General features: G+C 38.5%; 1 long non-coding RNA gene across 1 annotated transcript; it reads left to right on the plus strand.

The window, feature by feature from the left end:
- The first annotated feature begins 1218 nt into the window (after window positions 1-1218).
- On the plus strand, window positions 1219-2712 carry LOC138351226 (uncharacterized). The gene is made up of 3 exons (XR_011222376.1): window positions 1219-2178; window positions 2284-2340; window positions 2524-2712. It is a non-coding gene; the product is annotated as an uncharacterized lncRNA (long non-coding RNA).
- The last annotated feature ends 18277 nt before the right edge of the window (window positions 2713-20989 follow it).

A 20989-nucleotide genomic window follows, 5' to 3' on the forward strand; every position in this document is an offset into this window, starting at 1 on the left:
AAATATTACATTTACAGACAATCGTATATAGCAGAACATGGGTGGAAAAGAATGGTTGAAGGGTTGACATCAAAGACCGGTTTCTATAATAATGTATCAATTTATTAGCAAAAGACTAAACTACTACAACATCGAGTTTACGTTACGTTAGTGTCCATCAAGTGGCATTATAACGACAGCTAAATAGCAACGACCCAGCTCCATTGCTCTGCGGTTGCATACTGAACTAACCTGAACACAGGTGTGCCCACTGAGGACGCAATATTGCAAACAAATAATTCGCAAGCCTAAGTTTACACAACAGTGAGTGAATCGTTACGTTAATGTCTATCCAGTGGCACTTGCAACATAGCTATTCAACAGCCCCTCAAGAAATAACAGCAGTCTCCATCTTGCTGACACTTCGGGCTGACTAAACGAACTAACTGAACAATGATGCCCACTGATGACACAAGCTTGTAATCAATATTGTCACAGCTTCACGGTGAACAGAAGTAGTAGGGATGGCAGTCCACAGGCCCTTTTTTTTTTTTGGGAGAGGACCCCTGTGGACTGCGCAGTCCAGCGGCCCTTTTTTTTTTCTGGGAGAAAAAGGGCCCCTGGACTGCCAGGGTTTTCAGGCGAATTTGGCTAGTCACAGATTTGGAATTAAGGAATTCTTATGAGGGAGTAATTTCTGAGATTTTAGAGGTTTGTTAAGCGTTCTTATGATGAAAATAATGTCATAGAAGTTTGTTAAGAGATCTGGGAAAAAAAGGGCTCCTGGACTGCCAGGGTTTTCAGGTGAATTTGGGGAGTCACAGATTTTGAATTAGGGAATTCTTATAATGAAAAATAATGGCATACGAGTTTGTTAAAGTTCTTATGAGAAAAATAATTTCCGAGACATAGAAGTTTGTTAAGGCCTTATGGGACAAATTCAAGTAACGTATGTAGCTCTTTAGGGCTTCCAGGAGAACTCTACGGACATGTTTTACATGTTTTCAACTTACAAAATCGTCTATGTAAGCCTTAGTTATTCATATAAATTTAGAAAATCACCTGTGTAAGTCATGGTTTTCAGGGTTTCGTACATCACACCCCCCTCCCTCCCCCCTTACCTCGCAATCTCTCGCGTCACCTTTATTTACCTTACGCCCGGCCAGCCAGTCGGCTCTTATCTTATCTTATCTTCTTCATAATATCTGGACCGTCCCTCCTCTCTCTCTCTCTCTCCTCTTCATATTATTCCCTCTTCCTATTTTCTGACATACTAATATTTTATTCATTTTTCATTAACCAGTCAGTTTTATACAAATCAACCGAAGCATCTCAATGTAACCTTTAATACTGAAACTGCCTCAGAGACTATCTAAGCTGGCCCCAGCTACCTGCCCCAGGCTATCTGCCCGAGGCAATCATCACCTGATTACCTGCCCCAGACATCTACCAGTCATTGTCGGCGTTCGCCACCGTAATAATTTATATATATATACATTAAGCGTTAATAAAACTTATTTATTTATTTATAATTTATTTAGTCATCTAATTCATAGTTTACACAATTTATAATAAAAGAGTTTATTCCCAGTATTCGCCAATCATTCTCGCTATTAATAAAACAGCCAAACGCTCACTCAGGGGCACACTATCGTTATTACGCTCATTCAGGGGCCCCCTCAGATCACCAAAGTCTCAGAGGCCTACACTTTCAGTCAACATTCAATCTTCATCCTGTTCACAAGGTTCCCCAGTCTAGTCATATCATCATGTCAGTATGTCCTCTGTGCCTGTCTCCTATCAACAACGAAATCGGGCATGTGTGTCAAACACGATGTTTAACATGCCTAGGTGAAATGTCCATCAACGCTCTTCAAGAATGCAGACTGTACTGTATAGGATGCAATGGACCTACACCGCCTGGACATTTTGACGTAACCTGTACCAGCTGTGGACAACTCTATTGTGCAAATCGTAAGTACCGCTTTTTCTCGCACATTCAATAAACTTTCAAAGAAAATATATATCCGAAACACACATACATACAGACAGACAGTTAATTTATATATATTATTTTCATTTCAGTTCATGGTTCTACTTCCTGCCCATACTGTCGTTTCTCCGTTAACCGGGAACCTCCCACCGAAGCCAGAAACGTCATTGAACCTCCACCCAAACGCCGTCGCATCATAAATAACCGTACGTTTTCACAATAATTTCGTAATTTAAAAGTTAATAATTGTATTTTTAACAAGTGTATAAACAAGTAATAAGTACTCATACAGAAAAATGTTTCCATTACAGGAGTTCCTATTCGTGATCAAGAGAATCTCATACTTGGTGGAATCAACATCCCAGCTCGTAAGTAATATTATTATTTATCTGTAATTCAGTTTTTCCTCTTATTTAAACTTTTTGTTTTTCCTCTTAATAATAAATCCTCTTATTTACACAATATTTTCCTATTAAGGTTTTCAAATCCTCTTATTGTTTTCAAATTTATTTTCCTCTTAATGTTTATTCATTGCTAATATTATATTACAGAATCTCCCCTGGATTCAACCCAACCCTCTGAGTGGAGCACACCTGTACGCAGTCAACCCCAGCTGTCCCAGGAGCTAGAAGAAGATGCACCAGACGGCAACCAGCAGGCATCCTCAGATGAAGAAGAAGAAGACAATCAACCCCCTGTTCACGACATATCAGATGAAGAAGTCAACGCTCCAGATTCCCCAGAGGTACTTAACTTAGATAACGTTGTTCCACGAGTGTTAGAAGTCATTAACCATTTCGAAGGAGCATTCTCGAGGCATTCTTTCTCCATTCCCGGTCATTTAGACGCCGACCCCAGCATTTATATAAATAGGTATAGGGAATTTTTTATAGAATATATAGACAATCAGTTCAGACAAATACAGGAAGAATTCCCTCCCTCATTTCACATTTACCCTGATGTAAGCCTAATTTTGCAAAAACTTAATCATGCCGACAATCAATATGAAATATTAGACGAAGTATTTTCAATTAGAGGCGAAACTCAGATTGTTACACAGGAAGAGGTGGAAGTTCTTGTAAATTCATGGGTTGACGAAATGTCTGCTAAAATTGACGAATGCCTAAAAAATGTCCAATCCTCAAGTGTAGGAATTCATTCCATGTCAGGCTTTGCCATTAATTTTTCATATATTCGCCACCCTATGCACCTTGGATCTTATGTACCATATCCTGCAAAATTAAAGGGTAAAGAATCGGTATTTAATCCTGAAAGTGAAGGAGATGAGTGTTTGTTACAGTGCATTGCAGCGTATAAAAACTTAGCATTGGGCAGGGCTATAAAAAACGTTAGACAACATTACAAAAGCCTTCGATGGTGTAGAAGATTCGTAGTATGGGCAGATGAAATCAGATTCCCCGTATCATTTGATAATCTTAAGAAAATAGAGAAGCTTAACAAAATTTCTATTTATATTTATACAATAACTCATGAAAGTAACAGATACTATCTTAGTTTAGCTAGGAAAAGCCAGGAAAAGTATGCCGATAAAGTCCCTTTGTTGTTATTAGAAGGTAAGCATCTCTGTCTGATCAAGGATTTTGATAAATTTGTAAAGAGTATTAACCACCATTCTGGAAGGATTCCTAACACTCATAAATTCTGCAAAATTTGTCTTTTGCATGCTCCCTTAGATGAAATTCAGGCTCACGAAGAGTCATGCACTGTATCCCAAGTATTTTCATTCTATAACACTAATGATAAAATCAGTTTTAAAAATTACGGTAGGACCTATAGCCCAACACACACCGCCTATTACGATTTTGAATGTCTATTAGATCGTCAAAATCCTAGAGGCATGGTGGAATGTAAGCATAAAGCAATTGCTTATGCTTACATGATTTTAGACAGGGAATTCAATGTCGTAGATACGTATTCATACGTAGGCCCAGACGCTGTCAATCATTTTATTACAAAGCTAGAAGCCTCATGGAAAGCTATTCATGCTCAGCTCCCCAACTTCCCTAAGAACTTGTCCAGAGAACAGGAAAGAATGTTTCAAAGACAAAATACGTGTCAATTGTGTCATCAAACTTTCAAGAATAAGAAAGATAAACATAGACATCATAATCATGCTATTCAGGAAAATAATTACTTAGGTGCTTATTGTGCTCGTTGCAATTTACAATGTAAAAATGCTCGTAGATACTTGACCACATTTTCCCATAATGCTGCCTATGATCTTGGAATTATACTTAAAGAACTGTCCAAAAATCCTCGCCGCGATGTAGAAATTCTAACCAAGGAAGGATTGAAATTTATGCAAGTCATCATAGGTAAACTTAAATTCCTAGATAGCCTAGCTCTCCTTAATGGGTCATTAGGAACCTTAGCAAGCGAGCACGTTGCCAGTAAGAAAGCTACCAAGTACACTGAACACATACTAAATGGTGTATCCGATGAAGCTAAAGCTCTGTTAATTAAAGGTAAACAAAGCCTATGTTATGATTATATTTCTTCTATGGACGTGTTAGACGAACCTCAGCTCCCTTCGCGAGATAAGTTTTACAATGTTTTACATGACTCTCCACTGTCTGAAGAAGATTACAACAATGCTCTTAAAGTATTTAATTTAGGGAACTGTACAAACATCAAGGATTACCTCATGTTATATTTAAAAGTTGACGTGGGAATGCTAGTTGATATATTTACACTTTGGCGAACATCACTGAAAGAAATTTATGAACTAGATATTGTTTTCTATGTATCACTTCCTAGTTACGCTTGGGACGCGTTTTTATTTAAATCAAAAGTTGTACTTGACTATGTGTATGATCAGAATATATATGATTTGTTGAGAAGGAATCTTAGAGGAGGGTTCACATCTTCCATTAGACAATTTACACAGGCTGTTAACGAGCACACTACATCTAACCCTAGCTCTGATGACGATACTCACATTTTGTACCTCGACTTTAACAGCTTATATGCAGCGTGCATGGCTGAGGTACTTCCCCAGGGAGGGATTAGACAATTAACTGACCTTGAGCGGGATACCTTATTAGGGCAAGGGTTACAACATATCCCCTGTAATCAAGACAAAGGCTATTGGATTTTATGCGATACAAAACATGTATCTCCCGAGGTAGCCAGGTATACTGATGATCTGCCCCTTGTACTGTCTCATACTAATATAACGGAGGAGTTTTTGTCAGAGTACAGTAAGAAAACCCTTAATGATGAAAAACGTAAGCTCCCACCTAAAAATACTAAGTTAATTGCATCCCACTTGCCCCAAAACGACTACTTAGTAAGCCTTGATTTCCTGCAATTGCTATTAAAACTTGGACTAGAAGTTGAACGAGTAAAAACAATCTATGAATTTAATCAGGCTCCCTATTTAAAAGATTTTATTTCAACCAACATTCGAGAACGAGCCAATACCACCTGTAAAGTTAAAGGAAAAGCTTTTAAACTCATAAGTAATAGTCTGTACGGGAAATCAATGACAAATATATCTCGATATGCTAATACTCACCATCTAGTAACGACAAAACATTCATTCTTAACTCATGCAAGAAACCCTTTGTATAAACGAGCTGTCTCTTTAGGTCAAGATAGGGTTCTCTGTACAGTAATGAAAGACATCCTTAAAGTTACCACTCCTTCTTACATGGGATATCAGATCTTGCAGATAGCCAAGAGGCGTTTATACGAGTTCTGGTATAATGTAGTTAAAGCCCATTATGGGGAGAGAGCTAGACTAATTTATACGGATACAGACTCATTCATATTTACTCTGACCTGTAAAGATGCTTTCCAAGAAATGACAAAAGCTCCTCTAGTAGATTATATGGATTTCAGTAATTTCGACAAAGATCATCCCATGTATTCTGCTACTCGCAAAGGCGAACTAGGACTCCTCAAGTCAGAAGTAAAGCAGAAAATCATAACTGAATTAATTGCACTCAAGCCTAAAACTTACTCTCTCCTAACCCTTGATAATGAACATTTATGTAAATGTAAAGGGATTCCTTATCACCAACAAAAGAAAATAACACACGCATCTTTTCAGAACACATTAGAGACAAATACAACTTTTAATTTTGTATCCCGATCTATTCGTAATGTTAATGGACAGATATGCACGTGTAAAACAACTAAGCGCGGTCTGTCAGCTTTTGATGACAAGAGGTACCTCATTAGTCCCACAGAGTCATTAGCTTACGGTCACCCAGACATTCCAGAGCGTGAGGTACAGGTACAGGTAGAGGAAGAGGTACAGGAAGAGGTACAGGTAGAGGAAGAGGTGCAGGTAGGGGATCCAGTAATTGTAGATAATCCCCAACCAAGACGTCAATTGTTCCCTATTTTTAATCTTTGGGAAAAGCGGGATAGAGTCGCTCAGCAATTATTCCCTAACAACAACTAAGTCTGTTACTGTATTGTCTATGTATTATCTATAACTATATTCAAATGTCTATGATATTGTATTGGCTATGATTTGTTACTGTATTTGATATGAAAATGACTAAGATTTGTTACTGTATTTGATATGTTATGACTGTTTTAATGTCTATGATAATATATATTCTATGATTTTATTACTGTATTTGATATGAAAATGACTATGATTCAAATGTCTATAATAATGTATATTCTATGATTTTATTACTGTATTGGATATGTTATGACTATGATTTTATTGGCTATGATATTGTATATTCTATGATTTTATTACTGTATTTGTTATGTTATGACTATGATTTTATTGGCTATGATATTGTATATTCTATGATGTTATTACTGTATTGGTTATGTTATGACTATGATTTTATTGGTTATGTTTAAATAAAACTCGAATGTAGATTTCGTTTAAATACTCCTTTCATTATATATTTGTAGTTAGTCTATTGAATCCTAGCAACATGGAAGGGCAGAAAAAAGTTATTACTGAAACCCAGTTGAATATATTTAGTGAACCGTCAAGAATTATTATTGCTGGATTTTCAAATGGTGGGAAGAGCTATTTATGTGCTAAAATGATAGAGAAATATCAGCAGAACTTTGCAAAAATAATTATCTGTGGAAGCGGGTATAAAGAGTTGAGAACTAATCCACTCATTAAACATAAGATATCTTTTTACTCTGAAATTGTAAACCCTTTAGACGATCGTGATCCAGAGGACACATCTCATATATTAGTTGTTTATGATGACTTGTATGTTGAATCTACAAACTCTAAAATAGTAAGTGACATATTTACTAAGGGACGGCATGAGAACATCTCTGTTATTTTTATAACCCAAAATATATTTTTCAGTGGGAAATTTTCTAGATCTATAAGTTTAAATGCTTCTCATTTTATTCTGCTTAAATCAAGAGACTTGTCCCAGATAGAAACATTAGGCAGACAAATATTCGGAAAACAAGATGCCAAGAAATTTTTAGATATATATAAGAAAGTGATTTCTCGACAGTATGGGTATTTACTTGTTGACTTGGGCGTTAAAACACCTGAATCCATAATATTTAGGGGAAATATTGTAAATGAACCCCCATATGAAATAGTGTATCAATGGTGAACATTACACAAACTCTTAATAAGATATACAATGACCCCAAGTCCATAGGTGGGTTTGGTGGCGTTTTAAAATTGTATAAGGCTGCAAAGAAAACAATCCCTGAAATAACTATAAAAGATGTGAAAGACTATTTAAAAACGTCTAATGCTTATACCTTACATCTATTAAAAAAACGTAAATTTAAACGAAGACGTATCTTAGCACCTAGACCTAAAGCTTTCTTTACCAGTGACTTGGCTGATATGACATTGTTAGCTAAGCACAACAATGATATTAAATATTTATTAGTTTGTGTTGATATATTTTCAAGGTTTGCACATGTAGTTCCACTATCCACTAAATCAGGTCAGAGTGTAAGTGAAGCCATGAAAGCTGTTCTGGATTTACCTTCATCAAAAGGTGTAAGGAAGCTTAACACTGATAAGGGCGGTGAATTCTATAATAAATATATGAAACGATTGTTATACAGTAAAAACATTGATCTGTACAGTGTATTTTCTCAGGAAACTAAAGCCAGCATTGCAGAGAGATTTATAAGAACATTGAAAACTAAGATATATAAATATTTAACGGCTTATAACACCTTAACCTATATAAATGTTTTACCTGATATGGTTAAAACGTATAATAGAACACCACATAGAGGATTAAAGGGGAAAATACCTATTGATGTACATGCTTTATCTTCGCCTCAAGATGTGACTAGGCAATTTAAGCTCATGTATAAAGGAGAGCAGCAGACTAAGCCACGCATCAGTAATCATCTGTCTGTAGGAGATACAGTACGGCTTGCCTTATCTAATCGTATTTCAAAGTTCAAAAGAGGTTTTCATCAACAGAACACTAAGGAAATATTTACAATTGCTCAAATTGATACTAAACAACCCGTGCCTTTATATTATCTAAAGGACTTAAATAATAGACTTATAGAAGGCGGATTTTATAGAGAGGAGTTGACTCCCACCTACTTGTCAGATACATTTGAAATTGAGAGAATTATAAGTAAACGTAAAGTTGGTAATACTACTTTATATAAAGTTAGATACGTCGGTTACGACAGTTCATTTGATCAGTGGGTGAATTCAGATGACGTGAAGAAACTATGAAGAAGCAGCCCTTAGTTAGCAAGTATCGTGGATTTATTGAACTATTAGCTAGATTAGGTTATAATTCTAGGAAAAAGTTAATTAAGACTCTTAAAAAGGAACATATACTTTGCTTATCAGAAATATTTAATAATTTCTTAAAAAATAAAATTGAAGTTGGGAAGCCTATTTTAAAGAGACTTTCTAAATATAGAGCTCTACTCCATACATTAGCCTGTAAGAAGAAAGCTATTTCACTCAAGAAAGACATATTAACGAGTAAAAGAGGAGGTAATTTATTGGGCATTTTACTTCCCATAGCTATAAATTTCATTTCAAGGCTATTTAATAAGGAATAATGAAAGAATTCTATCTTGTACCACGAAAAGCTATTGATCAACAGAAGCCTACGGCAGTAAGTGTTGAGAAGCCTACGACGACAGTGAGAACAAATCCTGTTATACAACACTTGATAGACTTAAGATTAAAGCTTAAGGATTATGATTTTGCTGTCTCCTTGTTAAATTATTTTAATACAACTGGACTTGTAAAGTGGGATGAGGAAGGGAACATTACATCGCCAGTTACTGGGATCAATATTGTTGATGACGTTATAGGCAGGATGTGCACTCCGAAATTGTTATTCCCAGAAGATAAACTGCCAATTGCAAAGTTGTTCTACTCTTTGACATCTACACCTAAGAATTTATTTAGAAATGTAGATGCGAAAAATCAAGTGTTTTCTCCTCCAAGTTTGAAGAGGAAGATCAAGGCTGTAGATGAAGGAGAGTCTACCTGGATATCATATTAAGGTGAGTTTCTGTTTATTTTTATCATTTACTATTAGTCTACAGGATGGATAGTTACGTTATATATGCAGCGAGTAACTCTGATACTGATGTATTTAAAAACAATGCTCCCAATGCTTTTGAAAATAGATTACATAATCAGCTGCCTTTAGACCCGAATAAAGCTTATGAAGTGTGCCTGAAGAATATATTCCTGCCTCCATCTTATTTCGCTGTTAGGAGGAATGACCCAGAAAGTTTTATTTCAGTTCAACTTCTAGTGTCTAATAAAAGTTTATCTGATTTGAGTACGGTGAATACATCTTTCAATTTAAAGTCGGATATTTTAGCCAGTGATAATTGCATAGAGCTAACGACTATTTTAAATAGAGAAATTTCTACTATATTTTCAAAAGGTTCACTGAGTTTTATAGGACCCGTACTTAATTATAATTTCCCAGATCACGGGGACGTTTATATGAAATATGATTCGAGTATTAATCGAATTAAGTTTAATGCAGCATTTAGTGAGAAGTTGTTAAAATTATTTATTACAAAGGATGGAAAATTAGTTGTTCGAATTTCTTTATCTTTCGGTCGAAATATATGTAAAGTTATTGGAGCTGAAGTAGGTAAAGCCTATGATATTTTTATTATGAATAAGCTACCTAATAACAGGTTATTTGTACAAGATACTTGCTATTATCATCCTAGGCCAGGAGGCCGTATAGATTTCTTGTGTGTATATTGTGATAAGGTGCAGCCCACCATGTTTGGTAATCAGATTGTAAATATCTTGGATGTTGTTTCGTTTCAAAGTAATGTAACACACAGGAAATTATATAAACCTTTAAATACGACTAATATTGATGGCATCAGTATTAGATTAACAGATCAAGATGGGGAGCCTGTATATTTTGAAAAGGATGGATGTACGATTGCAGTATTACATATTAGACCCGTTGATATATAATGGCATGAGTAGAGGGAGTTTATCATTCTCTCTTGGCCTGTTTAAACATGAGGGTCGGGTTTGTACCGCTGTCTGTTGACGAGGTAGGGCGATTTATCGCTCCTCGAGGGAAGAGAGGTGGAGCACTGGGAGATATTACTGTTTTTGATAGAAGACATTTAAGAGGAGGTGGAATATTAAGTTTCTTAACTGGTCTAGCTCGTAGAGCAACTCCTTTCCTATTAAAAACTATTATGCCAGCAGCATTGACAATGGGACAGAATGTTTTGCAGGATATAAATGCTGGTCAAGGTACTTTGAAAGATTCAATTAGAAAACGCGGTATGGAAACATTGAAAAGTATAGGTCCTAAATTGTTAGCAGGTGGCCGAATAACGAAAAGACCTGCCTATATAAAGAAAATGGATAGATATAAAGACGTGTTTTCATAAAAACAGTACTAGTTGTATGCTAGACGCAGACATGATGAGTGTAAATGCTCCTAGTGCAGCATTGCAAGTTCCTTTAGAAAATTATACAGCTGCTATAAGCGATGGCTTTCCTAAAGTTAGTCCTCATAGAATGGTTGAAAGTACGATATTTTCAAGACAGACACAGGATATTTTACCTGTGAATTCAAGTATTAACAATAAATTTAAAGACTCTTATATTGAATTTCGTATCCCGGGAGTTAAGGGTCAATTTATTGATCTTTCGAGCTTGACGCTAGAACTGATGGTTGAATTAACGGGGCCTGACGGAATTACGGCTTTAGCGGATATTAAAAATGCATCAATAGTTAATGGCTTGTCCCAGACAATGTTTAAAGCTGTAACTGTTTATTTAAATGAGCAAGTGGTGGAAACTAATTCACTATTTTCATATTTATCATATGTAAAGCTAATGACGACGCTTTCTGAATGTAAAGCTGAAAGATTTAAAGAACTGACGTATTTCTATAATGATGTTTTCCCTGAAAAATATGATGTAGATTATTTTAAGAATGCCTCAGAAGACCTTAAATCTAGATTTGTAAAGTTAAAAACTGAGGGAGTAAATTGTTGCTTTAAACTGCTATTGGACATTACAACTTTGAGCGAATATCTTTTGGATGGAATTGATATTCGTTTGAGATTAGAACTTAACAGTGATCTGTGGGTTATAAACAGTATTGAATCTGGATATAAGTTTAACATAAAACTAGCTAGAATGTGGATTGATCGGATAACTCCATTTGCATCTGGATTGGAGGCTATTAATAGAGCTCTGGCTGAACAAAATACGCCAGTTACATATACGTTTGATAAGACACTCCATAAGACGTTCATTCTCGGTAATGGGCAGCAGAGATTAAGTATTGACCAGCCATGGGGGAGCATTATCCCAGATAAATTATTTATTATGATGATGGATATGGAAGCAATATCAGGAGCGTATACACTTAATCCACTTTATTTCGATCACTGCGATTTATCTAATGTATATATTACACGTGATGGGACAAACTTATTTAATATAACTTGCAAATTCCCGAATAAATGTTCGAAACTATACTACGAGACTCAAAATACAGTAGGCTTTAATGCTTGCAATACCTTGACATATAATTCATTTATAAAAGGAAGAACGTTACTGGCATTTAGACTAACGCCTGAGGAATTGAGAGATACCCTTCCTATAGAGGCTTCGGGCAACCTGAGAATTACATTAGAATTTGCTGTTCCAGCGAAATCAAATAAAGTTATTATTTTATTCGGAATTACAACGGGAGTATTGAGAATTTATTCCGATAGGCGAGTTGTGTGTGATACAAGAGCATGAACTGCAAACAAATTAATACGGCATTGAACGATATGAAAGGTAGTAAAGCTAAATATATTGGATGCTATTTAGCGACGGATATATATAGAATAATGAAGCAAATACGGGACAGACCGATTATGTTTATAATAAATACCTTAGGAAGAGACTCTAAGGAAGTAATGGGTCACTGGATTGCTGTATATAAATCTAAACGGAAAATAGTTATACTCGATTCATATGGAATAAATGTGTATTCGCCATATATTTCGGAGTTTTTAAATTATTATAAAGACTGTGATGTATACACGTTTACAGAGAGACTTCAGAGTTTAAATACTTACGTATGCGGGCTATATGCGATGTTTTTCTGTTACCATCTTTCAAACAAGGATCTAAAAACTGCAATAAAGCTATTTGAAACTAGTTTTACTTATGGAGAATATATGCAGAATGATAGGAACGTAATGAGGCTATCTTATGCTTTATTTAAAAATATGCCGAGCTGCTATGAAACGCTGTGTTATGATAAGAGCGATATTTGTTGGAAAATGTGCTTGGAGACGACTGGCTGAATGAGGCTATAACAAATTATCTAATGGAAAATGGTGAGTACATTTGTTTTGAGGTTTTATGTGTATGATAAATATTGTACATGTGTAAACGCTATCTGAAACTGTTATTCTTTATTTACAGAGATGAAGAGTGAATAGGACGGATATTATACAAGCGGATTGAGGAGCGAGCTTCTTAGAACTTCGGGCTAAATGAGTCGTTTTATTATAAATTGTGTAAACTATGAATTAGATGACTAAATAAATTATAAATAAATAAATAAGTTTTATTAACGCTTAATGTATATATATATATAAATTATTACGGTGGCGAACGCCGACAATGACTGGTAGATGTCTGGGGCAGGTAATCAGGTGATGATTGCCTCGGGCAGATAGCCTGGGGCAGGTAGCTGGGGCCAGCTTAGATAGTCTCTGAGGCAGTTTCAGTATTAAAGGTTACATTGAGATGCTTCGGTTGATTTGTATAAAACTGACTGGTTAATGAAAAATGAATAAAATATTAGTATGTCAGAAAATAGGAAGAGGGAATAATATGAAGAGGAGAGAGAGAGAGAGAGGAGGGACGGTCCAGATATTATGAAGAAGATAAGATAAGATAAGAGCCGACTGGCTGGCCGGGCGTAAGGTAAATAAAGGTGACGCGAGAGATTGCGAGGTAAGGGGGGAGGGAGGGGGGTGTGATGTACGAAACCCTGAAAACCATGACTTACACAGGTGATTTTCTAAATTTATATGAATAACTAAGGCTTACATAGACGATTTTGTAAGTTGAAAACATGTAAAACATGTCCGTAGAGTTCTCCTGGAAGCCCTAAAGAGCTACATACGTTACTTGAATTTGTCCCATAAGGCCTTAACAAACTTCTATGTCTCGGAAATTATTTTTCTCATAAGAACTTTAACAAACTCGTATGCCATTATTTTTCATTATAAGAATTCCCTAATTCAAAATCTGTGACTCCCCAAATTCACCTGAAAACCCTGGCAGTCCAGGAGCCCTTTTTTTCCCAGATCTCTTAACAAACTTCTATGACATTATTTTCATCATAAGAACGCTTAACAAACCTCTAAAATCTCAGAAATTACTCCCTCATAAGAATTCCTTAATTCCAAATCTGTGACTAGCCAAATTCGCCTGAAAACCCTGGCAGTCCAGGGGCCCTTTTTCTCCCAGAAAAAAAAAAGGGCCGCTGGACTGCGCAGTCCACAGGGGTCCTCTCCCAAAAAAAAAAAGGGCCTGTGGACTGCCATCCCTACTACTAACAGATACTATAATCACAAACTTACGGGTCCTCCAGCCCTCCAAGCGAGATACCCACATAATTAGGCGGGTAGTCCAACACGGACTCCCTCTATCACAACCTAATGTGAACACTCTTTGCAGCTCCATGCAAGAAGTTGCAAATGTAAACAAAGCCAGGCAAGATGAAATTCTGAGACACTTCTCCAGTTAGTTATCCCTAAGTTACTCTACTCTTGGCTCCAGACGATAAACAAAAAAATTGTCTTAGTCAATTACAAAATTGATTAATTGATTAATTACGTTAATTGACTGTCCACAGCAGTCAGCAACAAAGTGATTTACGTTAATCACAAACACTTGTCTCTCTTAACACAAGTCAACTTGTTAACAATAACTCAAAGTCTCTTAAATTACATCACACTTGACTCCATCAAGCATTCAGTGAGTAATTCCTAAATAATGTCAAACGGACAACTAATTAAATCCCGAACGAGTTACGTTAACTAAGCCTACCACTATTTTGGTAGCTTCTCAACAGTCTGTCAACCTTTACTTTAATGAGCGTTAATTACCCTATTTAATCCAGAGCAATTAATTAACTGTCACCAGGAACTATACATAATTATACATAAATACGTCTCACTCCGCACTGCCTTAGCAGGTCTCATCAAACACTGTGAATTCACGGACGAGGTGTTAATTACCCTAATTAACATGAGTGCATCTTAATCCACTGTCACCAGACACGATATGATTAATACAACGAGTTATGATGGCTCCATGACATCGCTTTACCGAGTCATCAAGACCTTTTTTACGTTAATTACTCCACTAATTATCATGAGCCACTAATTGCTATACCCCAGAAAGGTAATTATTCTCGAGCAAATTACGTTAACACAAATACTGTCAGACCTTGAAAGTTCCTCCTCACTATGTGAATTCATGATGAGAATGCTAATTATATAATTAGCTAGAGTGGTCAATTAGTTGTCACCAGGACAATTAATTGCACCTGAAGCGTATCTCAACAAGCTCAACACTGTTTCCCTTAACAGCTCCCTCATTAAGTAATGTGCAACTCCTTATGACGTTAATTACCCCTTTAATTAACTCTCACTGAATCCTTAAGTCATCAACACAACTTAAAGAAACACAAAGTAACCCCAGGTTACATAGGTCACACTCTCAATGGCATAACAAAAGGATGCACAGCCCACATACAGTTGCAGCTCTCTGGAACACGTTAATTACTGTACCCCCACAGTAATGACACACGGTTTGGCAACACAAAAGTATACCTACATTACTACACCCTCTAATCTTGCAACAGTTGCAGGGAACTTCTGTGTGGAATCACTACTTCAGCAAAACAATTTTACGTTAACTCAAGACACCGTCGCTACACTGACAGCTGACACTAATTCTCATAACCAAGCAGATTAACCAAACAATTGCTTGCTCTCTCATTATGTACTGTGAATTCCCCTAAATATTGAAAGGGACCTCCTTAAATCATCAACACAGCTCCTAGGGCAGTGATATAACATATACAAACATCAACACTGCCCAAGCACACAACATACGGATGTCATCAACATACCCCACATGCTAATGACATCACTATGCAATCAGTCAGCAATCGCAATTACTGACTCACCACACAACACCATAATAATATACATGCAAATGAAACACATGGAAATGGTACACACTAATCAATGATCATAAATCAAATCGCTACCCATCATGCATCACAGCAACATAAAATTACACATATATAATTAACATGCGGCAATATGGCATTAATCTTGACTCTGAACGATAAATATTGAATCGACAGATCAACAATCATTTATATGGGAAAAATCTCTACACTGACCAGTTTACATACTCGAGTCAGTCTACACACAAAATATATTTATATACATCTGCATGTGTGGTTCTGTGTATAACATACACCCTCACGTCACAACACAGACAGTCACCTGGACGTCTGTACAGACAGCTGCCTCTCAGCTTTCGTCCCTCGCCTGGCAGGTGCTATGGGACAACACAACTGGTACCGGAATTAACATCAGTCCTGAGACACTGTAACATACATTACATAATAATAAGTACTTACGTTACCACTCTCTTTACATTCACTCTCACTTGCACAAGCACTGAAGCTGAAGAACACCTAGCTTGCTCCCACATGCATCGACTAGGTGTGGCTCCAGGGTGTGGCCAAGGCATGTGTGGCCACCCCATGGCCCTAAGGGGGTGGCCATGAGGAGCGCGAGGCGATCATGGTGCCTCGCCCTGGAGGAGGGTGGCGCAAAGGGGGCCCGCGGTGTGGCCCACAGGCGTGTGGCCAGGGTGTGGCCCTCGTGGCCCAAGGATGGCTGGCCAAGGAACAGTGCGGCACGGGGTAGGCGAGACCTCATGGTGGAGCCTCAGGCGTACACAACGTGGGTGGAAGATTCACTCACATGACCACACCCCATGAGCGGGGCTCGCTCATACACCGGTTGTGATGAATGGCCTCATGGGTGAACACTGTCCTCTTAGAGTCTTTCACAGTTCCTTCCTTACTCCTTGGCACAAGATCACGCAAATTGGGTCCAGACACGATTCACGATGGCAGGATTACCGTGCACGGTGAGTAATAAGGATAACACAGTGATTAACGGTGGTGGAGGTGGGAGACACGCTACCCCCACCCGGGGACTCCTTGTCCACACGATCGCCGATCCTAGACTAACTTTTGGCGAGCTAGGCGACTCAAAAGATGCTCGTCTCTCCCCACCTTGTCTTGACCAATCAGAGCAAAGCCAGCCCAGCCTATCGTGCCACTATGAATCACAGCCTTTCGCTCCTAAACATCACCTCGAGGCTGAGATGCCTAGACGAGTAACAGACGAGACGCCTTGAGGCGTCCCGTGACGTCACAAGGCGGGGGAGGCTTAGATGGAGGAGGCGACGTTCACCCCTCTGCCCCCCCCCCCCAACTAAAACCGGTGGCTCACGAGTTCAAGTACCCTCTCATTCTCTCACATTCCATTTCACAGAAAACAGGATTAAATCTGTAACTCTCCCTACAGAGCAGTCACAGACTCGTGTCTAGTCTTAAAAGATAGCCCTAATCATAAGCTTTCAACCAACATCACACAAGTGCATGTAGTTTTAAAACTTCTTGTCTAAAGTGCACCCTTCACTCTAGCCTAATCTAGAAACTAGAAAACTAGCTGAGGGAATTTCCATTCCCTCACACTTATTATGTTCTATTTACCAGAACACAATATTTAAATGTTTGCTTTGGCAAAGTGAATTAAATTAACAAAAAATGATCATGAAAATGTAGGAGTAATGTAGTTTTTCTTATAGAAATATTTTTCTTTTCTTCTTAGTTTTTCTGGCAGAGCCTTTTTGTCCCCAGCTACATTTACACCCAGATAAATTTATTATTTGACATTATTTACAATAAAGTATTTGTAAAAGGTGTAAATGAATATTTAGCTAATTATAGCACATATCTTGCCTTACCTTGAGGTTACCTTGAGGTGCTTCCGGGGCTTAGTGTCCCCGCGCCTGGTCGTCGACCAGGCCTCCTGGTTGCTGGACTGATCAACCAGGCTGTTGGACGCGGCTGCTCGCAGCCTGAAGTATGAGTCACAGCCTGGTTGATCACGTATCCTTTGGATAAGCACCTCCAATTAAATTTCAATTAAATTTCAATTAAATCGTTAACACTACGTTAGTCTTCACTTTACAATTCCTCCACTGCGTGAACTTCACTGTGACTGTTGCCTTTACACGTCCCTACGTTAATCATTAACACTTGTCTCTCTCTTGTTAACAATAACTCAACATATTACACCACACTTGACTCCTTGCAAGTATTCAGTGAGTAATTCTCAATTAAGGTCAAACGGACCACTAATTACATCCCCATTGAGTTACGTTAACTAAGCCTACCCTAACTTGGTAGCTTCTCCACAGTCTGTGTCAAAAAATTACGAGTGAGTGTTAATTACCCTAATTAAGCCACTAATTACTTGAGCCATTAATTAACTGTCACCAGGACCGATAATTAATCATCCATAAATACGTCTCACTCCGCACTGCCTAAGCAGGTCTCATCAAACACTGTGAATTCACGGGAAAGGAGTTAATTACCCTAATTAACAAGATGTGCCAATAATCCACTGTCCTCAGACAGGATATGATTAATACAACGATTTATGCTAGCTCCATGACCTCGCTTTACCGAGTCACCGGAGCTCTCCAATGTTAATTACTCCACTAATTAACATGAGCCACTAATTGCTATACCCCTGAAAGGTAATTAGTCTCGAGCATATTACGTTAACACAAGTACTGACAGACTCTGACAGATCCTCTCCCACTACGTGAATTCATGATGAGAAGGCTAATTACATAATTAGCTAGAGTGGTCAATTAATTGTCACATGGACAATTAATTGCTCCCGAGACGTATCTCATTCTAGCTCAACACTGTTTCTCTTATAACAGCCCTCACTCACTCCACAATACTAAGTGTGCACCCCTTATCCAGTTAATTACCCCTTAATTAACTCACTGAATCCTTAAGTCCTCAACATAACTTAAAGAAACAAAGTAACCCCAGCGTTACATAGGTCACACTACAATGGCATGCAACATCATAACAGCACTGCCCACATATGGTTGCGGCTACTGCAACTAGCTAATTACTGTGTCCACACAATAATGACCCACGGTTGTGCAACACACAAAAGTATACTAATATTACTGCCCCTCCCCTCTTTTACTTCTTGCACCCGATTGCAAAGGACTACGGTGAACACACACATACCTCAGCCAGGCAATTAACCCATCAATTGCCTGCTCTCATTAAGTACTGCGAATTTCCCTGAATAATCCTAGAGGTCCCTTAAACCCTCAACACAGTTCCTGGGGCAATAATATCGTATAAACTGATAACAACACTGCACAAACCTGCAACATAATGATGCCGTCAGCATACCCCACATGCTAATGACATCATTAGGCAATTAGTCAGCAATCACACCTACTGACTTAACACACAACACAGTACATAACCATGCAAATGAACACATAGAAATGGCATTAACATAATCAATGAAAAATTATATCACCAAGTAATGTGCTAATGTGCAACTAATTACACAGACTTCAGGGGTCCCCACTGACATCCCTGTCTACCTCTAATGATTATAATTTTACGGTACTCTATGGCATTAATCCAGCCTGAACGATTATATAGAATCGACAGGCTGAACACTTATATGGTAAATCTCTACACTGACTGGTTACATACTCTAGTCAGTCTACACACTTATATAAATATATATATATATATATATATATATATATATATATATATATATATATATATATATATATATATATATATATATATATATATATATATATATATATATATATATAAAACTACTTGTGTGGTACCGTGTACAACATCCATCTCCAGGTACATCCCAACCAGTCACCTGGACGACAGTACAGACAGCTGTCTCTCAGCTGTTTCCTCAATGTAACAACTTTTATTGTACTCATGGCTCCTTTCTACTGCCCTCTTTCCCTTATTTTTCCTCATTACCAAAGTTACTACCACACTAGCTGACACACTTAGCTTGCTTGCTCCTCATGCGTCGACAAGATGTGGCCCTAGGCTGTCCCGGGAAAGTGGCCAAGGCATGTGGCCAAGGCATGTGGCCACCTCGTGGCCCTAAGGGGGTAGCCACGGGTAGCGCGTGGCGTCACAGCACCCCACCCGGGCTGAGCTGGTGCGCGGGGTGGCCTGGGTGGGTGGCCTGGGTGGGTACGGGTGGCCGCGAGCTGGCGGGCTGCCGCCCACAGGAGTACCCACGCGGCTGGGGAATCTCAACCCCATCACTCTAGAACCTGCCTTTGTTCTACACTGGGGTGACAATGGCCGGCGGCGTCCTCATACTGACGCAGCCTGGTGGAATGCAAAGTCCAACATGGGCCTGTAATATCACATACACGTACACTGCCCAACATCAATTGTCCATTGCCACTAGACAGGATACTCGACCCGAGGGATGAGGGATCAATCTGATACACCATGAGGCCTGACAGCTGCCTCATGGTGAACACTGTAAACTGTCTCTTAGCTTGTTACTGTTTCTTCCGTAAATCCCTGGCCCCAATTCACTTAATTGGGCCTTGACACAAGCCCTGATGGCAGGAGTGCCATCAATCGAGTAATTTGGACGACAGAAGCGATTAACAGGGGGTGGAGGTGGCTGGCATGCCACCTCCACCCAAACACGTCTCCTTTCCCTGGCCGCCCAATTCAAACTGAAGATTTGGCGGGCTAAGGGAACTCAAAATGCCCATCTCTCCCTACTACCATGCCTAGACCAATCAGCTTGAAGCCGGCACAGCTCCCTCATGCCGCTCCCAATCACAGCTGTTCGCGCCAAAACTCAGCTAGGAGCAGAGATGCCTAAACCAATCACAGATGGCCTCGCCCTGCGGCGTCTCGTGACGTCACAAGGAGGGGGAGGCCTAGGACTGGCTCGATGTCTCACATGGTGGGGAGGGGGGCGACGTGCACCCCACTGTCCCCACCACCTCTAACGGTTTTAGTCAAGTATCCTCTCACACTCACTCACTCTCAACTCCCATCCTATTTCACAGAAACAGGAAAATCTCTGTAATTCTCTCTACAGAGCAATCACAGACTTCTAACTACTCTCAAGTGATAGTTCTTAACACAAGCTTTCATTCAACACCCAACAAGCATATGTTATTTTGAAAGCTTCAGTTTCTAGAGTGTCTAGCCTAATCTAGAACTAGGAAAACTAGCTGAGGGATCTAGATCCCTCACAGCCAACATTTCAAGTTTGAAAATGATGTATAAAATCATTAAATGAACTTAGGAAAAAAGTGTTTGATACAGTCTGTAGAGACGTAAACTCTACATACGTGTA

The sequence above is a fragment of the Procambarus clarkii genome, chromosome 49 (genome assembly GCF_040958095.1).
Source record: "Procambarus clarkii isolate CNS0578487 chromosome 49, FALCON_Pclarkii_2.0, whole genome shotgun sequence".
Taxonomy (NCBI): domain Eukaryota; kingdom Metazoa; phylum Arthropoda; class Malacostraca; order Decapoda; family Cambaridae; genus Procambarus; species Procambarus clarkii.